This window comes from Oryx dammah, unplaced genomic scaffold (assembly GCF_014754425.2).
Source record: "Oryx dammah isolate SB20612 unplaced genomic scaffold, SCBI_Odam_1.1 HiC_scaffold_1, whole genome shotgun sequence".
NCBI lineage: Eukaryota > Metazoa > Chordata > Mammalia > Artiodactyla > Bovidae > Oryx > Oryx dammah.
In genome coordinates, this window is record NW_024070185.1 from 17,671,269 (window position 1) to 17,683,066 (window position 11,798).

At 40.3% G+C, this 11,798-nt stretch overlaps 1 long non-coding RNA gene across 1 annotated transcript; it reads right to left on the reverse strand.

Annotated features, from left to right (window-relative positions):
* Window positions 1-1,122: 1,122 nt before the first annotated feature.
* On the reverse strand, window positions 1,123-7,164 carry LOC120862082. The gene is made up of 3 exons (XR_005720693.1): window positions 6,918-7,164; window positions 3,269-3,277; window positions 1,123-1,134 (listed from the first exon to the last, which is right to left on the reverse strand). It is a non-coding gene; the product is annotated as an uncharacterized LOC120862082 (long non-coding RNA).
* Between the last annotated feature and the right edge of the window lie 4,634 nt (window positions 7,165-11,798).

Below are 11,798 nucleotides of genomic sequence, written 5' to 3' on the forward strand. Positions count from 1 at the left end.
CAAATATAAGAACAAATTGTGATATATTCAGACAATGGAGTACTACTTAACAATGCAAAGAACAGATAGTATGTACACACAACATGATGAATAATTCTTAAAATAATAATGCTGAGCAAAAGAGGCTACATAAGTAAGAAAATATACTGTATGACCTCATTTACACAAAACTCTAGACAACACAAGCTTGTGACAGAGACCAGATCGGTGGATACCAGGGAAGGAGGTACGTGGGGAGGGTCAGGAGGGAAAGATTACAAAGGTGTACAATACAAGAAGACCTTGGGGAGGGTTATGTATATGGATTTTAGGTGTGGTGATGTTTTCACTAATGTATACCTATGTCAAAACTTATCAAATTATATACTTTAAATATGTGCGGTTTATTGAATGTCAGCTATTTCTCACTAAAAGTTACTCTTCTGTTAAGACAAACACAGACTCCTATTTAATTATTTCTTTAAATAGACTTAGTGACATGATGAGAGTGACCAGGGCTTTTTCATTCAATATCTCTGCCAGTGACTGGTCCAAGGTGGATTTTCAGAAGATACACGATAGATGACTATAGAAGGGGTTAAGATATACTGCAGTTGAATGATGTACTATTTTGGCCGTGCTTTGGTTCACACATTAAAATGCTGATCAGGCTGTAGTGTTAGCCGTTAACTATATTATTTCCCTTGTCATGAAGCCAACTGTAGTATAAATGTCCTTGAAGAATGTTTTTATCTTTAAAAGCAACTAAAATAAGCCCAAACTCAGCTACCAATTTTAATAGTAATTTATGTTAGAAATGAAAGCCATGAAAGGTTAGTAAACATCAAGAGACAGTGAAACATTTTGCTTGTAATATTTAGAGATATGTTAGCTGCTAACAGCATCCCATGGTGTGTAATCCCATCTGGATAGGTGAATTAGTGTCATGATGAAATGACTAACTTCTGCTTTGCCAAATGTTTATGACACAAATGATGTCCATCACAACAGTGGGGAGACTTACTTCACTTTCCTCTGTCTACAATGTTAGTCTCAGAATGGTGTCATGAATGGACACTCAGTAAAGAGTTTCTGTGCAGCCCTTTCAATTGCTCCCCCTGTCATCATTTTTAAATTCTGAGTTTTTTTTTAAGGCTTAGAGGTTGTTAGTTATTTAGGCATCCCTGTACAAAAATTTCAACTCTGAGCCATTGGAGAAATTGTGAGGGAGTTAAACCTGGAGTCTGTCTTGGAAACTGATCTATGATTTTCTTCCCCATAGTCTCAACAGCAACACTGTCCTGCCTTAAAATGGTTAAAACATACTTTACGACGATCCCATCAACCATCTTCTCTATAAATGCAAACACAGAGGCCGAATTACCTTAGAAGTCACAGCCCTTCATTTTTTTCACCCTGTTTTATATTCTCCATCCTGATTCATTTTATCCTGACTCCCTCTGCCTGCCAGCTTCCCTCGCCTTAAAATAGTTGTTTGAGCAGCTGCGAATGTGCTCGATGACAATTGCTTTTGTGATTTACTCGAAATTCTGGCAATTTTTAGGCCTGGAAAAAAAAAGCCTAAGATCTCTGGGGATATCACTGTTCAAGATACTATTTAATCTTCCTGTAGTATCCTTTCTCAGCCCTTTACTGGTGCAGTGCATTGCCATGGGAGTTGTGGAAAACACCCTCTACTGTTTTCTTTCTTCTGACAGGTAGTATTTTGAAGCCCCGTTCTTTTATTTCTTTTATTTCATTTCTTTTATTTCATTTGTAAGCTAAGTCACTTCAGTCATGTCCAACTGTTTGAGACCCTTTAGACTGTAGACTGCCAGGCTCCTCTGTCCCTGGGATTCTTCAGGCAAGAATAATGGAAGGGGTTGCCATTTCTTCCTCCAGGGGATCTTCCCAACCCAGGGATCGAACCTGTATCTCTTATGTCTCCTGCATTGGCAGGCATGTTCTTTACCACTAGCACCCCCAATAATGTCTCAAATTTTTCTTTGGCTCTGTTCACCAAAAATAACTGATACTCCTCAGCTTGCAGGGTATAATCTGTCCCCTTACATTTTGTTCTAAGGTCCATGAGGATCAAAAAAAGAAACAAGTGGTCACTGTTACTCGCCCATCTTTGACTGACAGCTGGAAACTGAGAAAATGAGGCAGAAATAGTCGGTTCTGTATCTAAAAATTCTAAATTCATCATAAACAGAGACCTCTAATTCACAGAGTTTGCCAAAGTAATCTTATAATATCTTGACAAGAAATAATTGCATTGTCTAACTTTCAGAAGTTGTCACTTTTCCATGGGCAAATGAGTGAAGAAAAAAGGTTTTCGTAATTTGGTGAAAAGTCCAGATAAACATGGCTCCCCTTGTGGCCCAGCAGTGAAGAATCCACCTGCGATGCAGGAGACGCAGGTTTGATCTCTGGGTCAGGAAGATCCTCTGGGAAAGGAAGTGCCTACCCACTCCAGTATTCCTACCTGGGAAATGACATGGACAGAGGACCTTGCAGGCTGTAGTTGATAGGGTTGCAAAGAGTCAGACATGACTTTGAGTCTAAACAACAGCTATGACCACAAGTATACAAGGATCAAAACAACTCATATGTGTGTTTTCCCATTTGAATAATAATAATTCCTTCTATTTTTCAAATTGTTTATGTAAGTTTCTTATGAGTTATTAGGGTTTTGCAAATCTTTTAGAATATTTCTGTTCACTGTTATAAAAACATTTTACACTGGGTATCATTGTCTTAAAAAAAAAAACTGGAAGAAATAATAATTTGTCCTAACAGCTTACATATTTCATTTTATTACCACAAACAAAACAAAACCTACTGAGCTTATACTTTGATGATTCTCATTTTACAGATGAAAAAATGAGAAAAAATGAATCTTAGAAAATTTGTAAAGTTTTCCCAAGGATCCATGTCCAATAGCTGAATATAGTACCAAGGCCTGTATCCATCCATTTTAGCTACAATGCCCCAGTGATACACTGAATTTCCTCTAGGATTCTGCAGAAAGAGGAATTAGTGGGTTCCCTTGCTATTTTCCCCTGGAAGAGGAAATGGCAACACACTCCAATATTCTTGCCTGGAAAATCCCATAAACAGAGGAGCCTGGCTAGGTATAGTCCCTAGGGTTGCGAAGAGTCAGACAGGACTAAGTACATAGGCTCTCCGTTTTGGATGCTTGCCATGAAGCAAGCCATGAAATCCTTGTCATTGTTCAATCTCTCAGTCATGTCTGACTCTTTGCACCCCATGGACTGCAGCACACCAGGCTTCCCTGTCCTTTACCATCTTCTGGAGTTTGCTCAAACTCATGTCCATTGAGTCAGTGATGTCACCCAACCATCTCATCCTCTATCATCCCCTTTTCTTCCTGCCTTCAATCTTTCCTAGCATCAGGGTCTTTTCCAGTGAAAATTGTGAGTTTAAGTATGGGATTGAAGTGTGAGAGGTGTGGTGAACTATTATTGCATAACTATGAACAAGAGTAACTTGGACATCTTGGGAAAAATCTTATTCAGCCTCGTGTTTAAAGATAACGATTCGTTAGGCCTTAGGGTTCAGAGGGTGAGGGGCAGTTTAAAATTTTCCCCAGGTGATTCTCATGCTCACTCAACTTTGGGAGACATCAGATTTGATGTGTTCTGAAGCGGGAGACAGAGGATGAGGTGGTTTGATGATACCACCAAATCAATGAACATGAGTTTGAGCAAACCCTGGGAGATAGTGAATGACAGGGAAGCCTGATGTGCTGCAGTCCATGGGGTCGCAATGAGTTGGGCTCGACTGAGAAACTGAATGACAACGGGACCACTTAACCTTCCGATTTTGTTTGTGTGACTTTAAGGATTCTAGGATTTCATCTCATCTCCCTAATCTAGACCCTCACTATTATTTCCTAATCTCAGAAAAGCATTCCTTTGTTATATGGCAATTTCTCTTGTTCTAATATAGAAATTATTGCAATGGTCATACTTTAAACTAGGTCTCCCACATTGTAGGCAGATTCTTTACCATCTGAGCCACAGGAAAAGCCCAAGAATACTGGAGTGGGTAGCCTATCCCTTCTCCAGCAGATCTTCCCAACCCAGGAATCAAACTGGGGTCTCCTGTATTTGTAGGCAGGTTCTATACCAACTGAGCTATCAGGGAAGCCCCCTAGCCTGATCAATCATGTATCATTTGGAGAGACAATGTGCTATCTGAAGGCCAACACTAGAAGTGAAAGCTTTTCTTTCCCCACCACAAGATGACCTTATTTTATTCATCCTTTTATATACAGTACCTCTCATACAATCTGAAGAACAGATTTTCAGTATTGTTTTTCTATGCAGTTGGCACATTTTAAACCTAGAGGAGCCTGGTAGGCTGCAGTCCATGGGGTTGCTAAGAGTTGGACATGACTGAGCGACTTCACTTTCACTTTTCACTTTCATGCATTGGAGAAGGAAATGGCAACCCACTCCAGTGTTCTTGCCTGGAGACTCCCAGGGACGGGGGAGCCTGGTGGGCTGCCGTCTATGGGGTCGCACAGAGTCGGCCACGACTGAAGCGACTTAGCAGCAGCAGCAAACCTACTGTCATCAACGTTCATTCAACCATCTTTTTTTTCTTTTTTGACAGCTATCTGTATCTTGTATCTAGCACCAGGCAACATGCTACGTGTTGAGGATAACTTGGTGAGCAAAGTAGGTTCAGCTCTTGCTCTGACACTGTGCATTATCCAGTGAAGCTAACAGACCAAAAAAATAATCTAGAAATATAGGCTTACAAATAGTTAATTTCACTGTCAAGTGTTGGACTTGTGTAAGAGAGTGCTAGCCTCAGAGAAATCCTCCAAACCTCCACTCTCCCAGAGGAGCCTGGTGAGGAGAGAAACCCCTAAACATTGGATCAAGCCAAGGGGCCCTGCAGAACCTCCTGCCCATGAGCAGATCCCAGGCGAGCCCCAGGTTTGTTGGCAAAATTTTGACTCACTGTGCACCAATGCCAAACAGAATTATGGAGCCTGTCATGGTAGAAAGCTGTGTTCTTCAGGCAAAGGGGGAGCACAGTAGGCTAGCACCTCAAAAGCTGTGTCTAAAACCACCTCCCCAAAAGAAATGCAGGAAGGCAAAGTGGCCATCTCAGGAGGCCTTACAAATAGCTGAGGAAAGAAGAGAAGCGAAAGGCAAAGGAGAAACAGAAATACATACCCAACTGAATGCAGAGTTCCGGAGACTAGCAAGGAGAGAGAAGAAAGGCTTTGTAAGTGAACAATGGAAAGAAATAGAGGAAAATAGTAGAATGGGAAAGACTAGAGATCTCTCCAAGAAAATTGGAGATATCAAGGGAACATTTCATGCAAGAATGGGCACAAAAAAGACAGAAACCATAAGGATCTAACAGAAGCAGAAGATATTAAGAAGTGGTGGCAAGAATACACAGAAGACTATACAAAGAGGTCTTCATGACCTGGATAACCACAGTGGTGTGGTCATTTACCTAGAGGAAGACATCCTGGAGTGTGAAGTCAAAGTGGGCCTTAGGAAGCGTTACAAGGAACAAAGCTAGTGGAGGTGATGGAATTCTAGCTGAGCTATTTAAAATCATAAAATGTAATGCTTTTAAAATGCTACACTCAGTAAAGTGCTGCTCAGTATCACAAGTTGGAAAACTCAGTAGTGGCTACAGGACTGGAAAAGGGAAGTGATAAAGAATGTTCAAACTACTATACAATCGCAGTTATTTCACACACTAGCAAGGTTATATTCAAAATCATTCAAGCTAAGCTTCCACAGTGCGTGAACCAAGAACTTCCAGATGTACCAAATGGGTTTCAAAGAGGCAGAGGACCCAGAGATCAAATTTCAAACATTTGTTGGATCATGAAAAAAACATGGGGATTCCAGAAAAGCATTTGCTTCTGTTTCATTGACTATGCTAAATCCTTTGACTGTTTGGATCACAAGAAACTTGGAAACTTCTTAAAGAGATGGGAATACCATGCCACCTTACCTGTCTCCTGAGAAATATATATGCAGGACAAGAAGCAACCCTTAGAATCTGACATGGAAAAATGAACTGGTTCCAAATTGGGAAAGGAGTATGTCAAGGCTGTATGTTTTCATCCGACTTATTTAACTTCTATGCTGAGTATATCATACAAAATGCCAGGTTGTATGAAGCACAAGCTGGAATCAAGATTGCCAGGAGAAATATCAAGATTGCCAGATGACACCACCTTTATGGCAGAAAGCAAAGAGGAATTAAAGAGCCTCTTGATGGAGGTGAAAGAGGAGAGTGAAAAAGCTGGCTTAAAATTCAATATTCAAAAAACTAAGATCATGACATCCAGTCCCATCACTACATGGCAAATAGATGGGAAAAAAGTGGAAACAGTGACAGACTTTATTTTCTTGAGCTCCAAAATCACTGCAGATGGTGACTGCAGCCATGAAATTAAAAGACGCTTGCTTCTTAGAAGAAAAGCTATGACAAACCTAGACAGTGTATTATAAAGCAGAGACATCACTTTGCTGACAATGGTCCATATAGTTTATGGTTTTTCCAATAGTCATTTATGAATGTGAGAGTTGGATCATAAAGAAGGCTGAGTGCCGAAGAATTGATGACTTCAAACTGTGGTGTTGGAGAAGACTCCTGAGGGTCCCTTGGACAGCAAGGAGATCAAAACAGTCAATCCTAGAGGAAATCAACCTTGAATATTCATTGGAAGGACTGATGCTGAAGGTGAAGCTCCAATACTTGGTCCACCTAATATGAAGAGCTGACTCATTGGAAAAGACCCTGGTGCTGGGAAAAATTGAGGGCAGGAGGAAAAGGGGATGAAAAAGGATGAGATGGTTGGATGGTTGGATGGCATCATTGACTCAATGGTCATGAGTCTGAGCAAACTCCAGGAGATAGTGAAGGACAGGGAAGCCTGGTATGCTGCAGTCCATGGGGCTGCAAAGAGTTGGACACGATTTAGTTACTGAGCAACAACAAGAGACTGCTAGTTGTCCTCTAATAGTTTTTTTCCCTTATATTCCAGAGTAGCAGAATTTGTAGCTGTCAATATGCTGTTTTTTTTAAATCAAAGTGTAGTTGATTTATAATGTGTTAGTTGCATATGTACAATAGGTGATTTAGTTGTATATACATATATCTATTTTTTCAGATTCTTTCTTTTCCCTTGTGTGTTGTTATGAAATATTGAGTATAGTTCCCTGTACAATGCAGAAGGTCCTTGTTGGTTATCTGTTTTACATATAGCAGTGTGTATACATTAATCCCAAGCTTCTAATTTATCCCTCCCTTTTCTCTTTCCACTTTGGTAACCATAATCTTGTTTTCTATGTCTGTGGGTCTATTTCTGTTTTGTATATAAATTCATTTGTATCATTAAAACTTTTTTTTAGATTCTACATGTAAGTGATATCACATAGTATTTGTCATTCTCTGTCTAGCTTACTTCACTTAGTATGACCATCTCTAGGTCCACCCATTGCTACCAACCCTTTTTTTTTTTTTTAATGAAGGAGGTCATGTAACTAAGTTCTGATGGATAGGATAAATGTGAAAATATCATGGGGCACTTTCCAACAGCCTTCCCCAGGAGCATCTGATGGGCATCCTTTGTCCCTTGTTTTTGTCCCTTCCTCTGTTTCTGCTGATCGGAATGTAGTATTGGTTACAGCTGCATCTTGGATCATGAGAATATGGGTAACTTCTTTGGGTCTTGGAGTGAAAGACTGGAGTGGGCTTGAGTTCCTGAGAAGTTTGGGGAATGGCACAACCATACTATCTCTAGGTTACCTTCCTTAGGAGTTTCACAGGGTATTCTGAGAATAATCGAAGGGAAAATGAAGATCAGATCTAGTCTAGGAGTCAAGGAAACCTTCCCCAGAAGAAATTTCATTTCAGCATATGTTTAGAGGTTAGATAGGTGATGTGTTGAAGATGAGGTGAAGCAGAGAGGATGAAGTATAATAGAGGATTTCAATCTACAGAAATTAGGTTACTGGGAGGAAATAATGTACATGAATATGATTTGCAAAGCAACACTGCTCTAACCATAAGATATTCTTATTATGAAACCTGTGCTTCTCAGCACATGTTTCAAGGCCTGCTGGAGTTAATTACCTGCCCACATCTCACTGCTTTCATCTCTTGTTACTCCCTGCCATGGATTTCAGACCAGGCACCTCACTTTGCAGTTGCCTTCTAGCATCCTTCTCTGCCAAGCCACACCATTTTAGACCCTTTAAACTTTGCCTCCTTCATGGAGAATATTTTCTTAATAACTCTGCCTCCTCTCCAGAGCTCTGATAATGAGAGTCCTTCCACTCTTTTCCATTTATCATCATTCTTAGGCTGAGTAATTTCCCCTGTATCTCTGTTCTTAATCCATTTCCCCTATGGGTTACCCAAGAGCAAGGTCTAGGCTCTGTATTTTCTTTTATTTCTGGGAATACCTATCTCCAAACTCTGCTCCAATACATTTTGGTGACTGAATGGCTGGAGTCCAGGTTGAAAGTCCCATCCATTTGTATCTTGCCCCTAGATGTGGGCCTGTTCTGTGATGAGATTCTTTGAGGACCAGTCAAATATAATCATTTCTCATCTTGAAAGCTCCAATATTAAGAATGGCCCTGAAAAATTCATCAGGGGAATAAAGTTTTACTTGTCACTTCTGCTTCCCTGAAGGCTTTTGGGTAAATAATGGTGAATGTATAGGAGCTCTGATGGTCAAATGCAATATTAAATCTACTTTCTGTCTCTCTCTCTGGTCTGCCTGGTAGAATTTGATGTATTGAATTTTACATTTAGGAACCAATTTCCTTGTGATAAATTCCTGCTCCAGGCTATACAGTGGTGACCACTGCATTAGGGGTTTTCTGACAAATGAACAGGTATGTAAGCTGCTTGTGTCACCCGTGATGTGGGTGACTTCCCCTGAGTCCTTGATCCTAAAGAAATTTAGACTCTTCGTACTCACTGCTGGCTGTCAAAATGGATACAGAAAGTTTGTCATATTTGGGAACTTTTCTTTCTCATCTTCGCTGAACCATCACACTCGAGTCCTTCTATAAGCATACAATGTCAGGACTTCCGTGGTCCAATGGTTAAGACTTTGCCTTCTGATACAGAGGGTGTGGGTATGCTCCTTGGTCAGGGGGCTAAGATCCACATGCCTCACGGCCAAAATCCAAAACATAAAACAGAAGCAATATCGTAACCAATTCAAGAAAGACTTCTAAAAACTGGTCCACGTCAAAAAATCTTTAAAAAAAAGTATTCAGTGTCAACCCTGAGAAGCAAAACCTCAACTATATGGAGTCAGGGGCAGAAGGAACTATTGTGGATAATTGAGATGGTTCCATATTAATCAAAAAACTGACCAAGCTAATATAATTTTTTAAAAAATATAAGCTCTATTGAAGAGCCTTTCTCTAAATTTTTTCATTTGTCTCCTTGTCTTCTTTCCTAGAAAATGTGTAACATATTTACTTTTTCTCATTCATTTATTCAACTAACATTTGTTGAGTATCAATTAAATGCTAAGTACTAAGAACAAGACAGTAAAAAAAGAATTTGTCTGTGATCTCCAAGGGCTCATAGCCAAGAAAGAAATAGGCAGACATTTTCTGTTAAGGGGCAGATGGTAAATGTTTGTGGTTTTGCAAGCCACAGAGTGTCTGTCACAACTACTGTGGTATTTGTAGCACAAAAGCAGCTTGAAACCTTAAGTCTTGTTTTATCTGGCTGTGAAACACCTACTCATCATTAAGACTCTGCTCAAAGGAACAGCTTTATATGAAACCTTTCCTGATCATGACAAATGGAAGAAGTTGCTCCCTCTTTTGTGTCCTGCCATATTCTGTCCAGCTCTTTCTCAGGGCACCTCTTAAAACTTGATTGCACCCATTTGCTTCTTATTTGTGAAAGGCCATCCAAGCAGAGGGAACAGTGTCAGCAAAGGCGTACAGGCTTGTCTTGGGATGTCTGTTACACTGACTGGCTGGATCAGGAGTTGTGAAGGTAGGAGGTACTGGTACAGTGAAGAAAAGTGCTGCGAGGGGGTGCAATCGCTAGTGTTAGGTGTTGGCCAAGTCGTTTCTAAAATAAGGTCTACTCAGGGCTTTCTGAAGGAAAATGTGTGATCAGATGAATGTTCAGAAACAGCATTCCAGTAGTCTTGTGAAGTGGGTTAGGGCTCGAGGAAAAGAGACCAGATGGATGGATGCCAGCTTGTTAGGATGACAGCCGCGGAAACCAGGGCATCATTTTTGGTGTAGAAGTCTTGGTTGGCACCACTGTGCAAACTTAAATTGCACAATAGAACCCTGGCTTTAGTTGGCTCTGAATCAGAACTCAGAAAAAGCCCTTCTAGATCTAGTGTCAGCTTTCTTAAATGTATGACCCTGGAAAAGCCATTCACCCTCTCTTGAGTTTATAGCCTCAGCTGCAATATGAGGAAGGTAGTTTAAGTGATTTCTAGGCTATTTTCTAGCTCTACATGCCTGTGAGTTAATTGCTTGATTCCTGGTATCATTTTTCACATGAGAATTGGTCTATATCTTCCTGATCCCTTTTTGCTAAATTTGGACAACCTTAATTGAATCCTAACATTTTTAAAGGGCATAGTTTAGAGTTTAATTTTATGAAAGCTATGTTGAGGAAATTTCAGAGATAACTTAGAGTGCTTTTGCTTTCTTTTCTTTCCCCCTCGCCTCCCAGTGATTCTCCCTGTGAAATATTTCATGACTCTACCCTGCCTTTTTTTAAATCTCCAATTCCACATTTAGCTCCTGAGTCATTAGTTCATTATCCTATAGCTTTTGTGGCTCTTTACTCTGGCGCTAATTGATCTTTCCATGCATATTATCTCTTCTTCCCCATGCTCCAGTAAAAAAAAAAAAAAAAATATATATATATATATATATATATTCCCCACTTTGAACCTATTTTTTTGCCCTATTTCACATCATCTTTTAGTAATTTGTTTACTTGTCTGTCCCCTGCCTGAGGGTGTGACTGTCTTATTGATCCGCATCTCCAGAGACCAGCAGAGTGCCTGATATATGCAATGAACCCAATAAGTGAGTGAACCTGGAGAAGGTTTAGGTTTATGCCAGTTCTTCCCTCTTCCTAGGGTGTCTTTCTCATCTCCCAATCCCAGCCCATGCCCAGGCTTCTCAAATACAACCCTCTTCGGCAGAATGTTTTTTCTGAGTGTCTGAGCAGGTCAGTTCTCTTTTCTTAGAGTTTCTTGTAGCACAGTTTTTTATTTCTCTTCTGCTTCTCTCATTGTTGCTTATATTTACTTATTATGTAGGGATCTCTGCCCTCTGTAGGACAGGATTACCTGGGATACACAGAACTTATGTCTTACTTTGCTTCTTCTGAATTATCTATGGCAATGCTTGCAATTAATGGGTGTTCAATTAAGGTGCTCAAGGATAGACAAATCCAACTCCCTGTGGCAAAGACTCAACAAGCATCATACTGTCTGTTTTATGCCAAACAATCATGATTTTTGTAGAAATGAACAACATCACTGCCCTCTCCCCTTGTGGTCTGGTTCTGATAACCTGGGAGCAGTTGAAAGTAGGCTTTCTAGAGAAAAAAATAAGAGCGCCCACAACCTCTGCATTCTAAATGCTGGAAGGATTTACCTATGGGGTCTACAAGCAACAATTTACATCTTGGTTTATGTGAAGGATAGAAAGCATAAGCTTCTGAGTGGGGTTGCTGACACAGTGGGGAGGCAGGAGGCAGCAGAGGGAGCAGGAGTTGGGGCTCAGGGCCAG